This window comes from Gymnodraco acuticeps, unplaced genomic scaffold, assembly GCF_902827175.1.
Source record: "Gymnodraco acuticeps unplaced genomic scaffold, fGymAcu1.1, whole genome shotgun sequence".
Lineage (NCBI taxonomy): Eukaryota > Metazoa > Chordata > Actinopteri > Perciformes > Bathydraconidae > Gymnodraco > Gymnodraco acuticeps.
In genome coordinates, this window is record NW_022991533.1 from 518,155 (window position 1) to 541,236 (window position 23,082).

At 43.5% G+C, this 23,082-nt stretch overlaps 1 protein-coding gene across 8 annotated transcripts in view; it reads right to left on the reverse strand.

The window, feature by feature from the left end:
* Positions 1 to 23,082, reverse strand: part of dlgap4b (discs, large (Drosophila) homolog-associated protein 4b) — a 116,545-nt gene that overhangs the window by 67,209 nt on the left and 26,254 nt on the right. For 5 of the 8 annotated variants that reach the window (XM_034197122.1, XM_034197127.1, XM_034197128.1 and 2 more), the window contains exon 2: positions 16,796 to 16,872. The exons of 1 other annotated variant lie outside the window; for it this stretch is intronic. The gene's annotated coding sequence lies outside the window, so the exon portion shown is untranslated. The remainder of the gene's footprint in view (positions 1 to 16,795; positions 16,873 to 23,082) is intronic. 2 more of the 8 variants (XM_034197123.1, XM_034197125.1) reach the window with 1 other exon arrangement.

Consider the following 23,082-nt stretch of genomic DNA (forward strand, 5'->3'; position numbering starts at 1 on the left):
TTAGAGGACAGCCTTTTTCTAGCCCTCTACCTGGGGGGTGAACCCATAGCCATCCTTCCATCAAGTCGCCGGGAACAGTCAGACTGAGCTGGAGGAAGTTGTGACGAGGAGAGGTGCCACCTCTGTGACTCTAGCCACTCTGAGCGCCCGAGGCATGAATCTACAGCTCATGCAGGCGCTTTGCGTGAGACCCTCCCTCAAATGCTCGAGGCCAAGGCAGAGGGGGGCAGCGGTCATGGTCGTCCTCGGGCTCAAGAGAAGTCATACAGGCGCTACATGAATGAGCCAGTCTATAGGTAGCTGCCTTCACTGGTTGAGTTCATAACAAATGCCAGGTGCAACGTACCCGGGAGCGGGCACGATAACACAGCCTTCACCGGCTACCTGCTGAACGGAAAGAGTAGAGCAATGCTCCTACTCGCCGAACACAGAGAGGGATGTAACTACACCCACGTTACCGGCAGAGGGAGCGGGAGCGAGAGCACTGCCTTCACCTAGCTGGATTAAATAAAGAAGCTTAACGGGGCAGTTTAGCCAGGCGGCTGCTGCTAAGAATCAAGCAGCACGTCCACCAGGAGCGGGGGCGAAAAACACTGCCTTCACTGGATGAGTTAAACAACGAAGCTCAACAGAACACGCCAGATGTTAGCCAAGCGGCCGCTGCTAACAATCAGAGCAATACGTTACAGGGAGCGGGAGCGAGAGCACTGCCTTCACCAGCTGAGTTTAAATAAAGAAGCTGTAACAAAACATGCAAGATGTTAGCCAAGCAGCTGCTGCTAACAATCAAAACAATACGTTTACCGGGAGCGGGAGCGAGAGCACTGCCTTCACCAGCTGAGTTTAAATAAAGAAGCTGTAACAAAACATGCAAGATGTTAGCCAAGCGGCTGCTGCTAACAATCAAAGCAATACATTTACCGGGAGCGAGAGCACTGCCCTCACCGGCTAAGTTAAATAATGAAGCGTAACAGTACATGCAAGGTGTTAGCCAAGCGGCTGCTGCTAACAATCAAGCAACCAAGTCAAAACACAATGTTGAGACCAGATAATTAGCTTCTATGGAATAGAACAGCACGCATAAAACCGTAGGCCATGGTCACAGTAGTAACCATGGCCAGTGCTTACATGGCCTAGGACCGTAGTTACAGTAGTAACTATGGCCAGTACTTACCTTACTCTCTGCATCTAAACAAAAAATGGGCAAAATATGGCATCCTGAGCTTTCCATACTAAATTGAATGAGAGACGCAGCTAAAGCTGGGACTGAAATCTGTATTTTTTAAATCTTTTTTTCCTTCTAATTTGTTATTCTTTTCAAAATAACACACTGTTATTTACTCACCAATAAGTTATTGGTGAGTAAATAACAGTGTGTTATTTTGAAAAGAATAACGAATTAGAAGGAAAAAAATATTTAAAAATACAGATTTCCTTATTCTGAGGCTCTGAGCCCCATTTATTTTCCTCACAGACGGCAACAAAAGTCCGAAATTATACGATTTAAAATAAAAGCAATAATTGTGGCTTGATATTGAGTAAGAACATGTTTTTATGAACCACACAGCTTCCGGTCTCCCACGACCCGACCGGAGAAAAAGACGTGCTGCAGGCAGTAGAAATACATTGCTTTTAAAATCGTGCTGTGCAACACGAAAAAAAGGGGCAAATCGTGTTGGTGAACACGAATCAATAGATAAAAAATCGTGTTGGTGAACACGAAAGGCCGTGAGACTGGGTTGGAGGGACATATCCAGTGCTAAAAGCACCGCCTCTGGCGGTCAGTAGGGACGAAATAGAACCCCTATGTGAGACTTAAGAGCTTAAACAAAGCATTGACATATTTAGTTGTAAAGCCACTTTTAGTACAAACAACTTTGATTGGCACTATCTTTTCACAGCTCAAGTTCCTACCCACAGATGTCAGAAAAACTACCAAAAAGCTGTCAGTTGCTTTAAACATGAATGAAAGGACAATGATTGATACAAAATAATCAACAAACAAACATTTCTGCTCCACTGTGGCATCTAGTTCTGTTACTTGTCCATTTTGACAACAGTTGAAGAGGCATGTGTGTGTGGGAATAACAAGTATTTTACAGGATGAGCCTTCCCTCCCTTACATTGTCCAACCTCCGGGCTACTGCCTCGCCATCTGACTTTTAACCGATTTATCTTAAATCTCACTTTCTCCTGGGAGTGCTAATAAGCGCCACACCTGTTAACATATGGAGACTGCCACTTCACACTGCTACTTACTGCTAAGTGCCTATATTCTATGCTTTGTGCCCAGAGCACAACTATCGCGTACTATATTCTCCACCTCTCAATTATCAACAAAGAACAAAGCCCATTACTCGCGCAATCCCTGTGTCCTCGTTAAAAAGAAGAAACGCCTGTAAAAACCTGCCTCCCTGAAGGGTGTTGGAGGTGGGAGTCTGCTGTTCAGTTTTTCCACCTTTAAAACAGAGCTGAGGTTTAAGTAATACAGTACCCCATCACAGCACAAAATACTGATATTCATATATCCTCATCTGTTCTTAGATACCATATCGATTTTTTTTTTCTCGTCGCCAACAACCTTATTTACAGTAATGTTGCAATTTTCAGGAAATAAGCAACACAGCTCCATTCCTCTCTGTACTGTATGTCATGCATGGTAAGCAAGTATAACTCAAGGACATTAACATATTAATGAGCTGGAAATACCAAGGAAAAGCCTTCACGGCCTTGAGGCCACGCTCATCATTCTTTTCTGTTACCAGCCTAACAATGCTTGTGTTTATAGACTAGTTAGGATATACAGTACATGCTTGCCAAGAGAAATCATTGAATAATGGTCAATGTGAGAAATAAGTGAGGGGAAAAGGGATAGGTCAGTTGATGCAACAACAACAAGTACACTATGAAGAAAAGTTATAATAAAAAAACAATTTATGTAAAAACAGGCACTTTTTTCATTGGGATTTATTTCCTTGTCAATTGGGTTAACTATGACAGAAATTGCAATTATAACACGGCCAAAAGGCAATATTTTTTGTTCCTAAACTGGGTTGGTTTGTTTGAGCTTTTTCAAAATCAATGTGCTTCATCTTACATTTGTAACATATCAATACATAAGGTTTTGTGAAATCGCACTCATATTACGCCCTCTGGCTATATTTTTGTCAGCAAAACCTTTCTGCCGACCAGTTTACAGTAACAAACCCATGTTCTCAACTTCTCACTCAGGCCTAGAAAAGGCATCACTGAGAGTAAGGCAATAATAATTAACAAAAATGATTTATTATTACCAACTAACTTAGAATACAGCTTCCACCCCAACATAAACAGGAGAGAAGAGAAGATAAACAAATAGGGAAACTAGGTCTGCTATTTTTAAGAAAATATTTACAACATGTACAACAGAAATCAGTTTATTCACACTAACATTGTCGATCACTAAGCTGTATTTCTGGTTTAGAGTCAGGAAAACTTTTTTTTTCTGCATGTCCTTGCTTTCGCTGAGATGGAAGAAAAGAAAATCCAAGCAAGATGAGAAGAATGTGTTATACGACAGTTCTCCAGCAGAAATAGTCCAGACACTGTATCAGAAAGTCTCATTATAAAAAGGCAAGCTACCCAAAGGCTCTGGTCCCAAAACGGCCTGTTTTCAAGATGTTGAAAGGAGTGAATGGCTGAGGCTAATGGCTAATGTGCTGTTTTTGTTACAATAATGGTGTATGCTAGTAGTAGCTTAAAATACCTTTATTATTTTACAATAACTGACTAAAATATCACTTGTCTTGGTAGCATTTTCCTCTGCATAAACAAGGATCCTTTCGTTACCCACACAAAAAATACATCTTGTATAAATCACAGCCAAAACAACCATTTGTTTCAGTGATAGTAATGGGTCTTCTCAGGAGGATTAGAAATAAAAGGACGTCTACGATGTGTGTCTAAGTTTGGTTTTCTATATGGTGCAATTATTCTTTAATTGAGGCCAACCTTGTTAATTAGCACGCGAGAGAAATTGGTTTGGCTAGAAAAAGAACATGCGAGTGGAGGGTGAGAAGAGGTTGAAAGATGAGTGAGAGAAAATTAAAAGAACATAATGTGACTTGAGGGGTAGAAACTGGGCAAACACACAAAGAAAAAGGCTAAATGTTAACATCATGCTTGAATCATCACATTGCTGGTGTGTGTCATTCACCTGGGTAGAGCGCTTGGCCAAAGGGTGTGTGTTATGTCATGAATACGAAGTGCTGGGTTTAAATGTCAATTCTTCATGGTAATATGGCAGAGGATGTGCTGTGAGTGTGATGTAATAAAACTTTTGGTGAGAACTGCATGCTTTATTGCAGAGACTAGGAGGGCACAGAGAGGAGGGTGAACAACAATATGGCTCATAAAAATATAACAATTGGGTGAAGACCGCCACAAAATGGAAGCCTGAAACTGTAAAACTGTGAACAAGAATTAGAAATATTCAGGATTGTAACAAGCAGTGTGTAGGAAATGTTGCTTTCAAATAAAAACATAATTACAGAATAACAGTATTTTCTCAGATATTCAGTTGCATTAAAACATGCCTCCTAATGTTCTGAGAGATTCTTATTCTGTTCATCTTTCACTGTAATATGTAACTAATAATAATAATAATGTAACTGAGTAATTTTTTGCATACAGTTGAAAGTGGGCACTCTCTGAGGAAGCCAAAGTCGAGTGGCCGTCACGATACACACTACAGCAGTTCTCAAGTATCCCTCTAAAGACAGTGGCACATCACTACATAACCTATAACACATCACCTATACTGCTGTAAATACATACAGAACTCATTATAATACTCTTTGAAATACAACATACAGTCATATGAATATGTTTATTTTTTTCCACAACTCATTCCTCAATCATATGCATTGACATTGATACTCATCATGTCACAAATCACAGCTGATCTCAAACCAATCAGCTTTTTCAGCAATCCACCTGGCACCGTGTTAATCTGACCACAGATTAGGTCAGGGCAGGGGCGGATCTACGGGGGGGGGCAAGGGGGGGCAAGGGGGGGCAGATGCCCCCCCACTGTAGAGCCTTGCCCCCCCAGCTGCCCCCCTAACTTTTGTTTCCCTAAAACTGTACTAAAACAAACCTACACTATTTCCACAAGCTTCTCAAGCAACAAAACAAGCATTACATTAGTTAAAAGTGAATCATTTAAAATATAATTTTAGGCACGTTAAAAACGCAGCTACGGCCCTGCATTAAACTGCAGAGCGGCGTTCACACAGACCGCGGCTCACACCGCTGCAGAGAGGGAACGAGCTGTCTCAGCACCTATGGATCAGCTTCCCCTGGGAGCATTTCCCTTTCCACTAGTTTTGTTTTTACTAAGGACGAGAGCTTGAAACTAAATATTAATAAAACGCTGCCGTTTGAATCGATAGCGTTTAACAGACGGGCGCTGTTTTGGGCGTTACGTTACAAAATACTACGCAGACAGCGTTAGCTGGGAGATCGATCACTTTGCTAAACTACGCGGTAGCCTACTATTAAATCCACGTAAACTATACATCACAGCAATGAGGCCAGATCAATGAAACCAGGATACATCCTTTACTGTAAAAACTGGATCCAAACACAGCTGCCTGTGTGCGCTTGATCAATACTTTCTGATGTTATATATATGCTACATATTAGCTAGGCTACATGGCCCTAACGCGTAAAGTTATGCAAGCATTTGTACCAGTGCTTTTCACAAGTAGACTCTTGCAGGCCAGAGTATAGGAGTGATTCAACAACAACACAAAGACATATGAGAAGTGATCAGGACGAACAGAAAGAGGAAAAGGAAAAGAGAGTTCACTGAAGAGACCAGGAGGGTCAGAGCAGGAGGAGGAGATGAAGACATTAGTGAAGAAGAAGAAATGTATGTGAGGAATAAAGATGAAGTGTCAGAAAGAGGGACAGAGGCAGGGATCAGGAGGCAGATGAAACTCCAGCTGGACCACATGGTATGTTCTTATTCTCCTTACATATTCCATCACAGCAGCACAATCTAGCAGCTCTTAGTATTGACAAATATTGATTGAAATGTGTTGCTGCACAGGTCACCTTCAGCTCTCTGAAGAGATGGGTGATGTCATTTGTGTACTTAATTATAAATTGAAATGTTGAGTTTGTCAATCTTTAATCTGAAAATACAAAAACTGAAATATAGGTAAGAGAAGAAACCGACACTTTTGTGATGTAATTCCCTCAATGCAGATCACACATGGACTAATCCATTATTTTAATAGGAGGGTAAATGGTATGGCGTGATGGGGTTGAAACAAACTGAGGGACAATATTGCAATTTCATAAATAATTCAAGTATTTTTTCAGAATTTATTTTTTATCAGTTAAAGTTGACAAGCATATGATTATATTAGCAGCAACATTTTGGGATAATTGGCCATTTTGATTGGTTTGATATTAAATTAATATGTACTAATGCTTAGTGAGGACATGCAAATATGTCTGTCTAATACTAAGAAAACCAATTTTTTAAAAACAAAATATATATTTAGTTTGACATTGTAATGCAAAAAAACCTGTTCCATTAATTCATTGCTTTAAAATACATTTTGTAGTTTCCTTTCATTTAAAATGGTTGAGGTAAGCTTGGGGGACTCAAAGGGCACCCGATTGTTTGTCTGAACACCTTGTTTCTCTTGTGCATTAAGAACACTTGTGTTAGGGCATGAATTAACAATAAATAGATTATATACAGTATAAAATACCACGTACTGTCCGCCCTCCCATGCCACCCTGGCATGACCTCTTGCCCCCCCTTTGCCCCCCCTTTGCCCCCCCCATGTAAAATGTTCTAGAACCGCCACTGGGTCAGGGACATTTGAACATCTGGGTGGTTTCAATATAATTGTTGTCTAGTCTGACATTGTAGGATAAAAGTGGTCATAATTGTGCATTATGTCTACATGACGACTTAACGTCAGAGTGATTAGAGTTAGGCCTTTTTTTCTCAACGTAATCTTTCAAATCAAATATGATAAATAGTTTGTTTTTAAAACTCTGAATGATTTCAAATGGCCAGGTGTCATTGTTGAGCGGAAAACATTTAAGAAAACTCTCATCTGCTCACGACCAGCACTAAATGTATCTCCTCCCCAATGATCCCTATTGAAATGAGCAGCTTCTATCTGTCAGAGGTTCCTTCTATTAATCTTTTGTCATATGGATTCAGAGAGCAAAATATACTGCAGACAGACAAGAGGCAGAGGGCAGAGGACCAGATGGCCTTTCAGATTGGCGGGAATAATACAGAGCAGTCAGTAGATATAAAGAAAAGAAAAAAAGGGGCAAGAATGTATGTGCTGAGTGAAGAAGGAGTAATGAGAAAGGACGTTTTTCTAGGATTGAGACGTCATGGAGAGAGATTCACACAGAGGAGGCAGACAGTAAAAATGACAGGATATGGCTTCTGCTGTCACTGGCTCTTAGATGTTAAGTTGTAGTGTTTTCCTCTACAACTTGCTGTCATGACATGGCTACATGCACTGAAAACTCCTCGATGAATTATGCATGTGAATTATCATGTAAGGACAACAACAGCTACATGTTTGAGAAAAAAAAACTGAGAAAAGGCCTGCAGTTTCCAAACCACCTTCACTGTGATGAAGTGCACCTGATGCAGTTTCACTACAGTGCTGAGGACATCTCATACAGTGTGAGAAGCTAGTGTAATGGTTGATGTGACAGGGTATGCTTCAAGCTTGAATTTCAATGTGAAATATAACTTATATTTCTCCTCAATAGGGCTAAAAATAACAGGTAGAGCATTTGTAAGAATATCCATAAAAGTAAGCGACTATGGCAGATTAGCCCGAGTTCATTAATAACTTAGAAGAGTGAAAATAATGACCTTCACAATGGAACTTCATCAGCACCCTTGAAATGATTTCTCCAAAATGAGGTGTTAAGAATATCAGGGTGCACATGTAATATGCAGGATTTAATTTTGCACCTTGAATCCACACAAGCATGGAAACACTAATATAATATATAATAATATAAACAACATGCAGTTAAATATATTCAGTATTCGCCCTACCTGCAAGATTAAATTATGTATTCATTAATTAAACTGTGGATGTACAATACAGTTGCCGTATAACAGGTCTTGGCGTTGTATGGATAATTTCATAAGGTATTTTCTCGGTTACCTTTCTGCTAAATGCTGAAATATAAAGTGGTTAATATAATCTATCTCTTCAAACATTATCTGGAACGAGATCCTGTGTAAGAAATTAAAGCATCTGTCTCTGTCACATTAATTAGGTTACATCATGTGGAACTGGATATTGAAGACCAGCGAGTGGTCTTGAGGTTATTAAAATAGAACCCACATGTTAATAATAGGCACATTAATCCTGATATTCATTTTGTCTCAGAAACACTCTTAACCAAGATCAGACATTTCTAATAAAGAGAAAGGGAGAGGAAGGAACAGAAGAGAATTACATTTTCTATGATCATCTGCCAAAATACTGTAGATGGAAGCAAAAAATAGTCCTTTGTAACGATTAAATTCTATTTTTGCTCCAATCCCTTCATAGACAAAGCAATGGATGGAGAGACGGTGACATCAGGGAGTCACAGTCAGCTGTCCTCAACCTAGATGGACAGAGTGACGCTTTAAATGGACTTTTCTCTAGTAGCTTTATAAAGAAGTTTTCTAGGAAATGCTGACAGATAAAGTGTCAGCTGTAAGACAGTCAAGAGCGATACAATTTAGATAGTGAAGTCGCTTCAGTTTATTTATCAGCTGACTTCATAGGTGTTGTTTATGTCTGCCATTGGGTTAAAAATAAAATGCAGCAAGGCATCCAAGATGCCGTTAACTTGATGTTATTGTATTTGTATGAAATATCTGTGGACTATTTTTGCCATTTCACATTCAATCAATTTGAAACCCATGACTCATATGCCAAAGTGGAAAATACAACAACCCCATGCAACAATCCTCAAATATGGTTTAAGTATGACAGGGAGAAGATGCTTTGACACCAAAGCTGATTTGGAAAGTACAGAGAGAAGGTAACATCAGCTTCCCTCACTGTCTGATGGAATGATAGGTAGACAGAGACACAGAAATGAAAAGGCAGGAGCTTTAAAAGCTTTGGAGGGATTTGGATCCAATAAGCCATGCAGAGGATTAAAGCTTGTTAACACACACACACACACACACACACACACACACACACACACACACACACACACACACACACACACACACACACACACACACACACACACACACACACACACACACACACACACACACACACACACACACACACACACACACACACACACACACACACACACACACACACACACACACACAGGGAGAGTGAGTAATGGTGAGCCAAATGACACGAATGACACGAATAAGCCTGTATAGTTTGTTAATATGGTGACACAACACCGTTGTTCTAATACAGCACGTACCATGATAACGTATTTTTAGGTGCTTTATCTTAAGTCACCCACAGCAACTGAATCCTTCCAAAACAGCGGTGAAACAACAAAAGTAACACAAGAGCAGCAAGTATTGTTGCCTATTAGTTAGTTAATATAATATATATAATTAATAATAATATTGTCTGGTCCTTCTTCCTGTGTTTTTCCTCCCGTCGTTAGTTTCCCTGGTGTGTCTAGTTGTCTGATTGTTTTCACCTGTGGCCCTTGTGTTTCTCCTCCTCTGCCCGGCTGTGTCTCGTCTTGTGATTACCCCTTCCTGTATTTAGTCTTGTCTCTTCCTGTGTTGTGAGTAAACTGCGGTGAGTGTTCTGTTCTGTCTCTGAATATTGTAGCCTTGAAATAAAGGAATTATTTTGTCACTTAAATCTGCATTTGGGTCCTGCTTCCTGCACACCGTAACATTACGAACCGACCAACAATGGACCCAGCGGATTTTAATTTTGATTTGGACTTGTTATCCCTAGAGTACACTCTTCAGTGTCATTATGCTGAATGGAGTAGAACCTTGGCTAAAGGGGACAAAGAGGCTGTCCTCAAAAAGGCACAAATGGAGGTGGACAACATGCCATGGTTGAGAGGCTCATTGCCTGAGTTTCTCAGAGTCTTCTCACGCAGCCCTGAGTGCCAGTCTCCATTCTCTGACCCTTTCTTGGGATCCCGCCTGGCGTTTGGAGGTCCACGGAGCCTCCAAAAGACTTCTAAAAAACGCAAGGTCAGGAAGCCAGCTCGTACTCAGTAGGGATGCCAGCGATTATTCGATTATTCGATTAATCGTTACAGTCTCCATAATCGAATATTATTTTTAAAAATCGATTTTTTTTTTTTTTTTTTATTATTATTTATGTTTTTTTTTTTTTTTTTCTGGCTTAGTTTCAACCAAAATATAGACTAATGCTAATAATAGTAATAGTATTAACAATTGTAAATGGCCATTGGTCACACCACCAGTTTGTTTTACTGTAAACTTGGAGGAAGCCTGCGTGCAGAGCAGACTGCTGCTGCAGCAAGCTACACACCGCCCCCACCCTCCCTCACACTTGCGACTAAAGATGAACAAAGCGGCAGGTAAAAAGAGTTCCTCCTCGTGGAACAATAGGCTAATTATTGAATGTATTTCAATGCTGCTATTATTAATACAGGCTACATGATGGTGGTTTATTTTTTGTTATTGTCTAAAGTGCCTGCCATTGCCTTTATTTGAAGATGCGCGATGCGCGCACAATTTATTTATTGCAATGCTGCTATTATTAATAATACAGGCTACAGCCTGTATTAATAATAGCATTGCAATAAATAAATTGCTATAATAATATTTATTGCAATGCTGCTATTATTAATACAAGCTGTAGCCTGTATTTAATAATGGCAGCATTGCAATAAATACATTGTGCGCGCATAGCGCATCTCCAAATAAAGGCAATGGCAGGCACTTTAGAAAATAACAAAAAATAAACTAACATCATGTTGATGTTGGTTTATTTGTCGTTTATTTTGTTTGTACTGTTAAACATGTTTAAGAAAACAACGGAATTCCTTTTGTCTGAGTTTTTTTTTTTTGTCCCGCGGGGGGGGGGGCCGGTCGATTAATCGATTATTATCATGGTCAGTTTCTGGCAACCCTAGTACTCAGGTACCGGACCTTACAGCCATGTTTCCGGCTTCAGAACCGGACCTTACAGCCATGTTTCCGGCTTCAGAACCGGACCTTACAGCCATGTTTCCGGCTTCAGAACCGGACCTTACAGCCATGATTCTGGCTTCAATTCCGGCTACAGAGCTGGCCCATACAGCCATGTTTCCGGCTTCAGAACTGGATCATACAGCCATATTTCCGGCCATGGTTCCAGACCTAGTACAGTCCCCAGCAACCATGGTTTCAGCCCCAGTTCTGGCCCGAGCAGCCATGGTCCCGGCCCCAGTCCCGGCCCCAGCTGCCACAGTCCCCTCTCCAGTTCCCCCTCGAGTCCCCTCTGGAGTCCCTCCTCTAGCCCCTCCTCTAGTCCCCTCTGGAGTCCCCTCTCGAGTTCCCTCTCGAGTTACCTCCTTTAGTCCCTCCTCTAGTCCCTCCTCGAGTCCCCTCTCGAGTCCCCTCTCGAGTTCCCTTCTCTAGTCCCTCCTCTAGTCCCTCCTCTAGTCTCTCCTCTAGTCCCCTCTCGAGTTCCCTCCTCTAGTCCCTCCTCTAGTCCCCTCTCGAGTTCCCTCCTCTAGTCCCTCCTTTAGTCCCCTCTCTAGTTCCCCTCTCAAGTCCCCTCTCGAGTTCCCTTCTCTAGTCCCTCCTCTAGTCCCTCCTCTAGTCTCTCCTCTAGTCCCCTCTGGAGTCCCCTCTCGAGTTCCCTCTTCTAGTCCCTCCTTTAGTCCCTCCTCTAGTCCCCTCTCTAGTTCCCCTCTCAAGCCCCCTCTCGAGTTCCCTTCTCTAGTTCCTCCTCTAGTCCCTCCTCTAGTCCATCCTCTAGTCTCTCCTCTAGTCTCTCCTCTAGTCCCCTCTGGAGTCCCCTCTCTAGTTCCCCTCTCGAGTCTCCTCTCGAGTCTCCTCTCGAGTCCCCTCTCAAGTTCCCCCTTGGTTCCCCTCTCGAGTTCCCCCTTGGTTCCCCTCTCGAGTCTTCTCTCGAGTCTCCTCTCGAGTCCCTACTTGAGTCACGTCTCAAGTCCCTACCCAATGTCCTGGTCCGTTGGAGGTTCCGCTGGGGGTCCTGCCAACTCCATGTCTGTCTCGTTGGAGGTCCCGCCGTCTACTCTCCTGCCGGGGGTCCTGCCAATCCCATGTCCTGTCCCGTTGGGGGTCCCGCCGTCTACTCTCCTGCCGGGGTCCTGCCAATCCCATGTCCTGTCCCGTTGGGGGTCCCGCCGTCTACTCTCCTGCCGGGGGTCCTGCCAGTCCCATGTCCTATGCCGATGGAGGTTCCGCTGGGGGTCCTTCCGGCTCCATGTCCAGTCCCGTTGGAGGTCCCGCAAACTACTCTCCTGCCGGGGGTCCTGCCAGCCCTGTGTGCTGTCCCGTTGGGGGTCCCACCGACTGCCCTTCTGTCGGGGGTCCTGCCAACCCTGTGTACTGTCCCGTTGGGGGTCCCGCCGACTGCCCTTCTGCCGGGGGTCCTGTTAACCCTGTGTCCTGTCCTGTTGGAGGTTCCGCCTACTGCTCTCCTGCCGGGGGTCCTGCCAATCCTGTGTCCTGTCCCGTTTGGGGTCCCGCCGACTGCCCTCCTGGCGGGGGTCCTGCCAACTCCTGGTCCTCTTCCGTGGGGGATCCTGCCGAGGCCTGTCCCACCAGCGCCGGTTCCTGTCCGGCCGACACCGGGTTCTGCCCGGCCTCCTGAGAGCCGCGGTCTTCGCCCTCGAGCCCGGCCCCCTGAGAGCCGCGGTCTTCGCCCTCGAGCCCGGCCCCCTGAGAGCCGCGGTCTTCGCCCTCGAGCCCTGCCCCCTGAGTGCCGCGGTCCTCGCCCTCGGGCCCGGCCCCCTGACTCTTCCTGCCACTACCTTCGCCCCTCCATAACCCCCTTTTCAAGCTCTGCCTTGCCCCTGGGCTGTCAGCCCAAGCCCGTCCTCCAGACCCCCTCCACCCACCCTGTTGGCCCTAGTTTTGTGTCCCTCCTCCGGTCCCCCTCCACCCACCCTGGTGGCCTACGTCCCTCCTCCGGACCCCCTCCACCCACCCACCCTGCTTGTGGTTTTGGACTTCTTGTGGTTTTGTTTTGGGACGTCTGGGATCCGTCCCTTGAGGGGGGGGGGTACTGTTAGGATCTGTCTGTGTTGTAGTTTTGTATGTCTGGGTATTTTCATGTGGCCCTTGTGTTTCTCCTCCCCTGCCCGGCTGTGTCTCGTCTTGTGATTACCCCTTCCTGTATTTAGTCTTGTCTCTTCCTGTGTTCAGTGTCGGTTCGGCTTGTGAGTAAACTGCGGTGAGTGTTCTGTCTCTGAATATTGTAGCCTTGAAATAAAGGAATTATTTTGTCACTTAAATCTGCATTTGGGTCCTGCTTCCTGCAGACCATAACAGAAAGACATCACATTGGACTTTGAGAAACTTGGATGGACACTTTTCCAACCTCTTAAAGACCAAATTGTTTATCGATAAATGTAGAAAGTAATTGGCAGAATAATTGACAATGAAAATTATTGATTGTTGCACTAAACACTATAACGCTGAACTGAGTTTGCAGTCAGACATTATCTCTTCTTTCCCCAGTGGAGACCCACACATGAGGCAAAAGAACAACCCATAAAACAGCCATCAATATCTAATGACTCACTGTTCCAGGGTGCGGGCCAGAAATCACGAGAAGAAACACATTTTACAAAAAGCATTTGACATCTAATATACATTTCTTCCAGAGTCAGCATTCTTTTGGTATAATTAGCACTCTGGAAACATGTTTTATGAACCTATCTTGCATGAGGAGTTCATTAAAGTCCATCCAAAGTGTTTTAATGAGGGGTAAAAGAGAGAGAAATCCCCTGCAGAACTGTAGCCTCGGCGTTGGCCTGTGGTGCAGCTGTGACAGAGGATTCCTGATTCACAAACTACAGTGGAATAATCAAATTAATGTTAGAAAAAGAGGAGAAATCGAGTAGAAAGTCTCACATAAAGTGAAGTATCCTTGGCAATACAGCAGAGGGTGTATATACTGTAAGGCTATACACATTTACTATTTGTCCCCGAAATATGACTTCCCAGATGTTTATGTAAATCATCCAATAGTGCTGGAATAAAAAAATAATATATTAGCTATAGTTTGTGACTAAAAATAATTGCAATACCCGATTAAACATTGAATCGTTATTTATCTTGTAAAAATGCATTTTACCCGTTTAGATCATTAAGTATTTTAGGGTTTTTAGACTGTTGTGATACAAAGCAAGCAATCTGAAGAAAAAGCTTAAGGGAAAAAGGAATGTCAGGATATGTTGTTCCTTGCTTATGAATTTACAGCAGATATTTTGATCTCAATCACTGTTATGTCCTTAGTTCATTATGTAACACAATTCGCCGCAGTTAGCACCAATCCAAATGAACTGTTTTTGTTGTTCGTTGCAGACTAATAAGAACAGTCACCCTTGATATAATCAAACACAACTTCATAACATTGGATAAAACGCAACACTTTTAGCCTCAGGAGAGAAAATAAGAGCAAATTGAGTGTGGGATGAACTGAGTTTTTAATACAGCATGACCCTACATGTAGTGGTGAATATCTTTCAGACTGTACAATTGTTAATAATGTGGATTATCTTGGTTGTCAGTGTTATGCTCGAGTATTACTCTGAAGAAGAACAAAATATCTGCATGCTGACAGCAAGGTTGGTTTGAAATCACAAATATTTGATGCTCTTATGTTTAATTTAAACAATTATATAAACACCTTTTGCTCTGGCCTGTCTTACGTGCTGTCATTCTTTACACATACAGTGCTATATATAAGCCTACACTTTATCTGAGACACACCCAACATGCATAATTAGCAAGCATGTATTTATGGGAATAATCATTTGAATTTCAAATGATATGTTTTATGCATATGCTCTGCTACACTTCACATCTTACAATGTGTCGTCAACGCAACTCAAGGCCATTGTTCATTATCAGCAACACACATGATTTTTAATAGCTAATTAACACTCAATGGAATATGATGTATGATGGTGCTTCTGACGGCAATTTGTTTGTAAAAAATATGCATTTACATACAAATATTAACAGCAGTTAATAGTGCTGCCGGGAACATCTGGGTGATCTACTTATGGAAATGCCAACTCAAATCCTATGAGAGCACTAAAGGGAGAGCAGGGAGGCACTTTAAGTGAACTAATATGTTAATACAAGATGGTGGTGTTGTAAATAATAAGACAAAAGGCTTATGTCAACTGGGTAAAGGTACATTTGAGTCATTAAGCTCAAATATAAAAGACATGTATTGGCTTTTCATTGGATAATGCAAACTGTCTGTATTGTTTTTCCATTATGAGAAGACTACTGATACCACTTTTGATCAAACTTCAAATGTGTAAAGGGATCAGTTAAAAGTTATTGCCAAAAGTCTGTATATGGTTTTATAGGTTAGCATTTCTACTCATGCCCAGTGTTACAGCATGAGGTCTCCAATGACCATCGCTAACAGGAAGTAAATAGCTATATGCTCTCAGATGCTTGTCCATGTGTCATTGCTCCCCACTGAGTGGTTTTATTTCAGGTAATATTGACCCAATCAATATTTGTAGAAGTCAGCATTTGTTCAAACATTTATTAAAGAGGTTTTTTTGTTTCCAGACTATAAAAACATTAAGCTTTTAAACGTTCACCCTTTGATGTTTGTCAGTGTGCCCTGATGAATGGGTCGCTGTTATGTATGAACGTCAGGCAGCTCAGCGGAGCAAGAAAAATCACTAATGCTACAGCTGCAGAAAGGATATTGATCGGTTTCTTTGAGTACAAAAATCAAGGAGCTGTTATCAATGTCACTAGAAATGTAAGAAGGTACAAAGCGGCTCCTTCCAGCACTCTCTTCCTCATACACTTTCCCAAAACAACATTTCACAAGATGAGAAAGCACTCTGTATGGACGCAATTCCTATGCAATGCTCCTCTGCTTTACAACATGACCAGCAGTTTGCTCCGTGGATGGTATTGCAGAAGAGATTTGTGCTCAGAATGAAATTAATCCAGTATGAAATCAAGAGTCCAGTGGTGAACCTCAGGGAAGCCCACAGAGGACACTCATGATGCCGAGCATCGCGGCTATCTTCCATCAGAGCTCATTGCTCTGCAGGCAACATTGTGCATGGGTCTGCATGACAAAACATGCCCCGTCATCCATGCAACAACACAACACTGGTACACTTACTGTACTGATGGTATTCAAAGTATTTAACATCAGATACACTGACATTTCTCTCCGGATCAGTTTTTGGCATGAGCAAAGAAAAGCCCTGAGTTTTACGAGTGCACAAAGGACAAGTTCTGCCTCCCAGAGCAACATCACTTTTTTTTATTTGACAGCCGCCTTTAGATCAAATGGCTTGAGGATCCATTGCTGTTCAATCCAGACAAGGTCGAAGCATGCTGTTTTTCTGCAGCCTATTAGCTAATTCTCCTGGCTTTTCAGCCGTTTCAATATATCCAGAAACAACATCAAGCAGGCCGTGGTCTCATTAGCACTGGCTCTCGAGTTGCAGTCACAACTGGGCAGAAGATGCTAATGAGGGCATTACATGAAGACAGAATATCCACTATAGTCCTGAGGGTTGGAGAACAAATCTGAATGTTTTGTACCTTTCTGTACCTTGATGCAGGGGCTGGAGAGTCTCTTGTTGTGGTCAAAGAAGAGCAGGCTCAGAGAAGAAGAAATCCTGAAACCCAAACAGGTGAATCAGCTTCAGTAGTCATAAACAACACAATGCCACAGTGTATATTGCACATTGCTAAATAATGGTTTATGTCTGAAAAGCTGCGTTGGTGAATATTGGCAGCTTAGTTTGATTTGTGGATATGCACATTATCAATAGCCCTTTGTTAACGGTGCCATTGTCCTCGGAAATGTTTATTTTATCGTGACATCTATTTCATTTATTTGGAAAATCAATTAGCTTTCTGAGAGGCAGAAATCTCTAGAGATAAAGCATTTCAATTAAAAACCATAGATGAGATTAGAGAAATGCTTCCTGAGGCAGTACAACTCCAGGAACACATATCATGAAACAGTTGGAAAATGTTTCTACTTAAAGTTCAACTTTCAACTTTTTTATTTTTTAAGGTTTCATATCCAGAGGTGATATGAAGAGATGACACTGGAGATCAAACGGATTGCTGTGAAGAGAAGCTACAAGTTCAATGTCGTGTGGCTTTTTTTCTTCTTCTGATATTACTGTAATTTACAAGGTGCAACATATCACACAGACCAGATATCAGACCCTATATAGGGCACCCTCGCAGTCTATCATTACATATAATATCCATTGTGTGACGCAGAGACTATTTCCAGTGACAAAGATCTGATCAACACGAGCAGAGATATCACACTGATTATTATCTGAAGACTGCTGTGGTTCAATTTGAAATGTGTTATTTATTAGCTTTTCCTAGGCTATTCTCCAGTCTCTTATCTGATCTCACTTTGATTTGTTTTGTGATTATCCTAATTGAGAGTTGCAGAAAAATTCCAGATTTGTGACAATTATGAAACAGTCAATCAAATATGTATTTAAAAAATTGTCAATCGCACCGCAACTACAAGAAGACCTTTAGCATGCCGTCAAAAATGAGCATGAACATATTCGAGGCTGATTGGGTCCAGTAGAATAAGAGATCAGCCTCGGAAAGACAGGCAGAATAATTACAATGTTTTCTTTAACTTGTTAAATTGTAGTTGCAATGAACTACGGTTTGAAAAGGTTTAAGTATGGCAAACAGCAAGGTAAGCAAACAGATATCAGGGAAACCAAGTCACTTTTATAAAATAATGACTTGCCTTCCCTGATGTTTGAAATAAAAATACAAGACAGAAACAATATCATGGCCCTGTGAATGCTTTTTCATTTGCGTGAAACTAAGGTAATAAGAGGCTCTGGCCCAGACGCTTGTTGGTTTTCATATCTTATTCCACATGGTGAGCATCAGTGGTGATATCTGGACGGTTATTGGATGTGTGCTACAGAGCAGAGACTGATCAGTGACCTTAACTGACCTCGGCTCGACCTCTGCGTGACGGGAGAAGCTGGGGCTCCTCAGGGTTGTGCGCGTTGATGTCTGACACCATTCACTCTGAGCATCATTTTCAGCTTAGCCACTGGGTTCATCTTTCATTAGCGTCAGCAGTGTATGTGTGTATGCTGCAGTAAACTCACCATTTGCATACAGGTGAATGGGTTCACATGTCTACTAGGATTTTGGGAAAAAATCTAATTGCGATTTTTCTGACAAATATTGTGATTGTGATTCGAATTGCGATATTTGTTTTGAAGCGACCCAACGGAAGTTGATTGTAAAATGCGGCCATAACTCCGGCTAGGAAGGTCGTATCAACGTGCTCCCGTCTCTAGCACCCCCGCAGCCCGAGCTACGAGTGAAAAAACTAAACTTACATGTAACTTCCGTTGGGTTGCTTTAAAGTCAAGCTTCAGTTTAACATTCACCCTGTAATAGAAACATGTGATGGAGCATCACTAACCTGACCCAGATGCTTTGTTTCACCAAACCATCTAAAGCTCCATTGGAAGCCATTTGGAAAGGGCAGGCACTTTCAGAAGCACTTGGCAGGTGATTGGATCAATCTGTCTATCACCTTCTATCATGGGCTACTTCTGATTAGTTAACAAAGGCTGGTACATGTGGAGCACAGCACTTCTGATTGGTGTGGATGACTGACACGCAAGAAAAAAGAAAAAAAAAATAGTAAAAAAGAAAAGAAAATAGTAAAAAAACAATAATGTTAAAAAAAATCACAGGCTTTGCGATTTGATAATCGCATCATTTAAAATCGCGATTTCGATTTGAAATCGATTAATCATTCAGCCCTAATGTCTACATTATAATTGTATTTCTTTGTGAAGGCCTGCAAGTGTGTGTGTGTAATTTAGATCTCAATATCATTTTAAATCCCTCTTTTTTACGAGAAGGGCTCCTAGAAATAAATTGAAACGACCTATCTGCTGGGCCACAAAGTGAGGCCAGAAGCATAATTGGCAGCCTGCAGCCATACTTGAATATGTCTGTGGTATTCATGAGATTGGAGCAGTAATGAGGCCTATTTTCCCAGAGTGATAATACAAACAGGGTAAACAAGATCAAGATGAATATCTTTGGAGCACTTTGAATTGCCTTGTGTTGAAAAGTGCTATATAAATAAATTGCCTTGCCTTGCCTTTTGCCTTGCCTGCCTTGCCTTGCTTGCCTTGCCTTGCCTTCTTGCCTTGCCTGCCTTGCCTTGCCTTGCCTTTGCCTTGCCTGCCTTGCCTTGCCTTGCCTGCCTTCCTTGCCTTGCCTTGCCTTGCCTTGCCTTGCCTCTCCTGCCTTGCTGCTTGCCTGCCTGCCTTGCCTTGCCTTGCCTTGCCTTGCTTGCCTTGCTTGCCTTGCCTGCCTTGCTGCCTTGCCTTGCCTTGCCTTGCCTTGCCTTGCCTGCCTTGCCTGCCTTGCCCTGCCTCTGCCTTGCCTTGCCTTGCCTTGCCTTGCCTTGCCTTGCCTTGCCTGCTTGCCTTGCCTTGCCTTGCCTTGCCTTGCCTTGCCTTGCCTTGCCTTGGCCTTGCCTTGCCTGCCTTGCCTTGCCTTGCCTTGCCTGCCTTGCCTTGCCTTGCCTTGCCTTGCCTTGCCTTGCCTTGCCTTGCCTTGCCTGCCTTGCCTTGCAGTTGCCTTGCCTTGCCTTGCCTTGCCTTGCCTTGCCTTGCCTTGCCTTCTGCCTTGCCTTGCCTTGCCTTGCCTTGCCTTGCCTTGCCTTTGCCTTGCCTTGCCTTGCCTTGCCTTGCCTTGCCTTGCCTTGCCTTTCCTTGCCTTGGCCTTGCCTTGCCTTGCCTTGCCTTGCCTTGCCTTGCCTTGCCTTGCCTTGCCTTGCCTTGCCTTGCCTTGCCTTGCCTTGCCTTGCCTTGCCTTGCCTTGCCTTGCCTTGCCTTGCCTTGCCTTGCCTTGCCTTGCCTTGCCTTGCCTTGCCTGCCTTGCCTTGCCTTGCCTTGCCTTGCCTTGCCTTGCCTTGCCTTGCCTTGCGCCTTGCCTTGCCTTGCCTTGCCTTGCCTGCCTTGCCTTGCCTTGCCTTGCCTTGCCTTGCCTTGCCTTGCCTTGCCTTGCCTTGCCTTGCCTTGCCTTGCCTTGCCTTGCCTTGCCTTGCCTTGCCTTGCCTTGCCTTGCCTTGCCTTGCCTTGCCTTGCCTTGCCTTGCCTTGCCTTGCCTTGCCTTGCCTTGCCTTGCCTTGCCTTGCCTGCCTTGCCTTGCCTTGCCTTGCCTTGCCTTGCCTTGCCTTGCCTTGCCTTGCCTTGCCTTGCCTTTGCCTTGCCTTGTTGCCTTGCCTTGCCTTGCCTTGCCTTGCCTTGCCTTGCCTTGCCTTGCCTTGCCTTGCCTTGCCTTGCCTTGCCTTGCCTGCCTTGCCTTGCCTTGCCTTGCTTGCCTTGCCTTGCCTTGCCTGCTTGCCTGCCTTGCCTTGCCTTGCCTTGCCTTGGCCTTGCCTTTGCTGCCTTGCCTTGCCTTGCCTTGCCTTGCCTTGCCTTGCCTTGCCTTGCCTTGCCTTGCCTTGCCTTGCCTTGCCTTGCCTTTGCCTTGCCTTTGCCTGCCTTGCTTGCCTTGCCTTGCCTTGCCTTGCCTTGCCTTGCCTTGCCTTGCCTTGCCTTGCCTTGCCTTGCCTTGCCTTGCTTGCCTTGCCTTGCCTGCCTTGCCTTGCCTTGCCTTGCCTTGCCTGCCTGCCTTGCCTTGCCTTGCCTTGCCTGCCTTGCCTTGCCTTGCCTTGCCTTGCCTTGCCTTGCCTTGCCTTGCCTTGCCTTGCCTTGCCTTGCCTTGCCTTGCCTTGCCTTGCCTTGCCTTGCCTTGCCTTGCCTTGCAGGGAACATTTCGTCAGCATAGTTCAAACACACTCACACATAGCCTCTCATTAGAACCTTCTGGAATATTTGACCACTAAAGGTGCTGTGGGTTAAAACAAAAACATATAAAAGGACGGCTAGGCAAAAATAAACAGTGCAGGATTTCGTTCTTCCATTTCTGACTTTGTGGTTAACTACAAGCTAGTATCAGGACATGTATTTACTCAATTAGATTGCATCCTTGGGGAATGTCTTTAAGCAACACTTTCGTAATGCGTAAATCGGTTGCCAGGACACATATGAAACAGTGTTAAAACAAAAACAATCAACTATAGTCAACAGGAAGTCCCTGGAGAATCATGATATTTAAAAATATAATAAATGCTAAATGACTAGTGATGCGTGGACTTGTACATTTGGAGTTAAAAAGACTAAACTATTGGGAGGGAAATAATGAACCAAGCTAACCTAATGCTATTTGGTCAGTCAGACATTGTTGGCATAGTACTATTTAAGTTATAAGAAGTTGTTTTGGTGGACTGCAATTTCAAAACTTATTTTATTCAGTGTCACGCCAAAAGTTTCCCTCAGGCTACCTCTTCTACTTTTCACTTCAAGCCAATACTTATTCAAGCAAATGTTAGGCTTGGAAAATGTCTGACTATGTACTGTAGGAAGCTTTCAATTCGTTTTTTAGGCCTTGAGAATATGTCTAACATATTTCGAATTGTTTCTTTACTCAATATGACACCTTTAACCCTAGAGCAAAATTGATCTTTGTAAGTTCCACTGCATATACGGAGGTCAATAACGCCGTCAATGCTGTATTGATCCTTTTAAAGTGCACATTGCTTTGATTTTTGTCTTTCTGAATGTTGGTTCCTTGCCAGCTACTCGTGCTTTTAGGGTCAACTAAGGAGAGAATAAAACGTTACAACTGACTGAGCAGCAATTAGTGATACACAGTCGAGTTTGACTGTAGGCCTGTCCTTCTTCATGTATGAGCTAAACCTCATTGTGGCTCACGCTGTTGTTTTTCTCAGGGCAAGACTTGTGCAAACAGTAACAGTAAGTGCTAACCGTAGGCCTGAATGCAGCAGGGTCTCGCTGAGGCAACATTAGCCCGATGCATTAGCCTAGCTCTCATGTGACACACTTTCTGCTGTGTGAGGCAACCACTCTGAGCCAGATCTAACCGTTTCACTGCAGGCCGCACAGCCTCACTGCTGCTCATCTGACGCTCACTTCTGATCTCCATTCTTCTCTCTTTTACAGCTAACCCTCCAACGTCTTTGTTTTGCTACTAATTGTAATTCATTTCTCGTAAACCCTGTGCACCCATCTCTTTATATATTTCTGATATTCTCTTTCCTTTTATCTTTTTGCTTACACTCAGTTGATCACTTGAAATCCTGCTTTGATCGGACTGACCAAGCCACTAGGTAAATAAACACAAATCCTCCCTTCCCTCCTTAATTCGGCTCTTTCTTTCTAACCCCCTGATCCCACCGGAAGCGTCTGCGCTGCGGCTGCGCCGCGCTGCGCCACGCTGCGACCTCCTCCTGCGTCCTAACTCACCAGGCGCGTTTCAAAACGTTGCGGAAGCGGAGCGTCGTGTGTGCAGCCTCGCAGTTGTTGGATGAACGTTTCACTTCCTGCCTGCGCCGCGGTCAAAAATAGGATTCATCCTATATTTTAGAAATTCCTTGCGGCGAGGAGCTTCTGGGACGCTTCGAGCCGCGGCGCAGCGGGTCTGGTGGAATAGCACCCATTGACTAGAGTGGCCGCGATCGCTAAAAACGCCGCAGCGCAACGCAGCGCAGACGCTCCTGGTGGGATTAGGGGGTAACACTATCATTTATGAACAAACATCACATCATATTTCTCTTTATACTCTCTTACAGTATGTGCTCTCATACACAAATGTGCACAATTCTGTATCACTCTGGAACTCCCTCCCCAGCCACGTCCGATCTGCCAACATTCTCACGTCATTCAAAAAAATCCCTCAAAACTCACCTTTTCACTCTTGCCTTCAACTCCTAATCCACTGTTATTTTT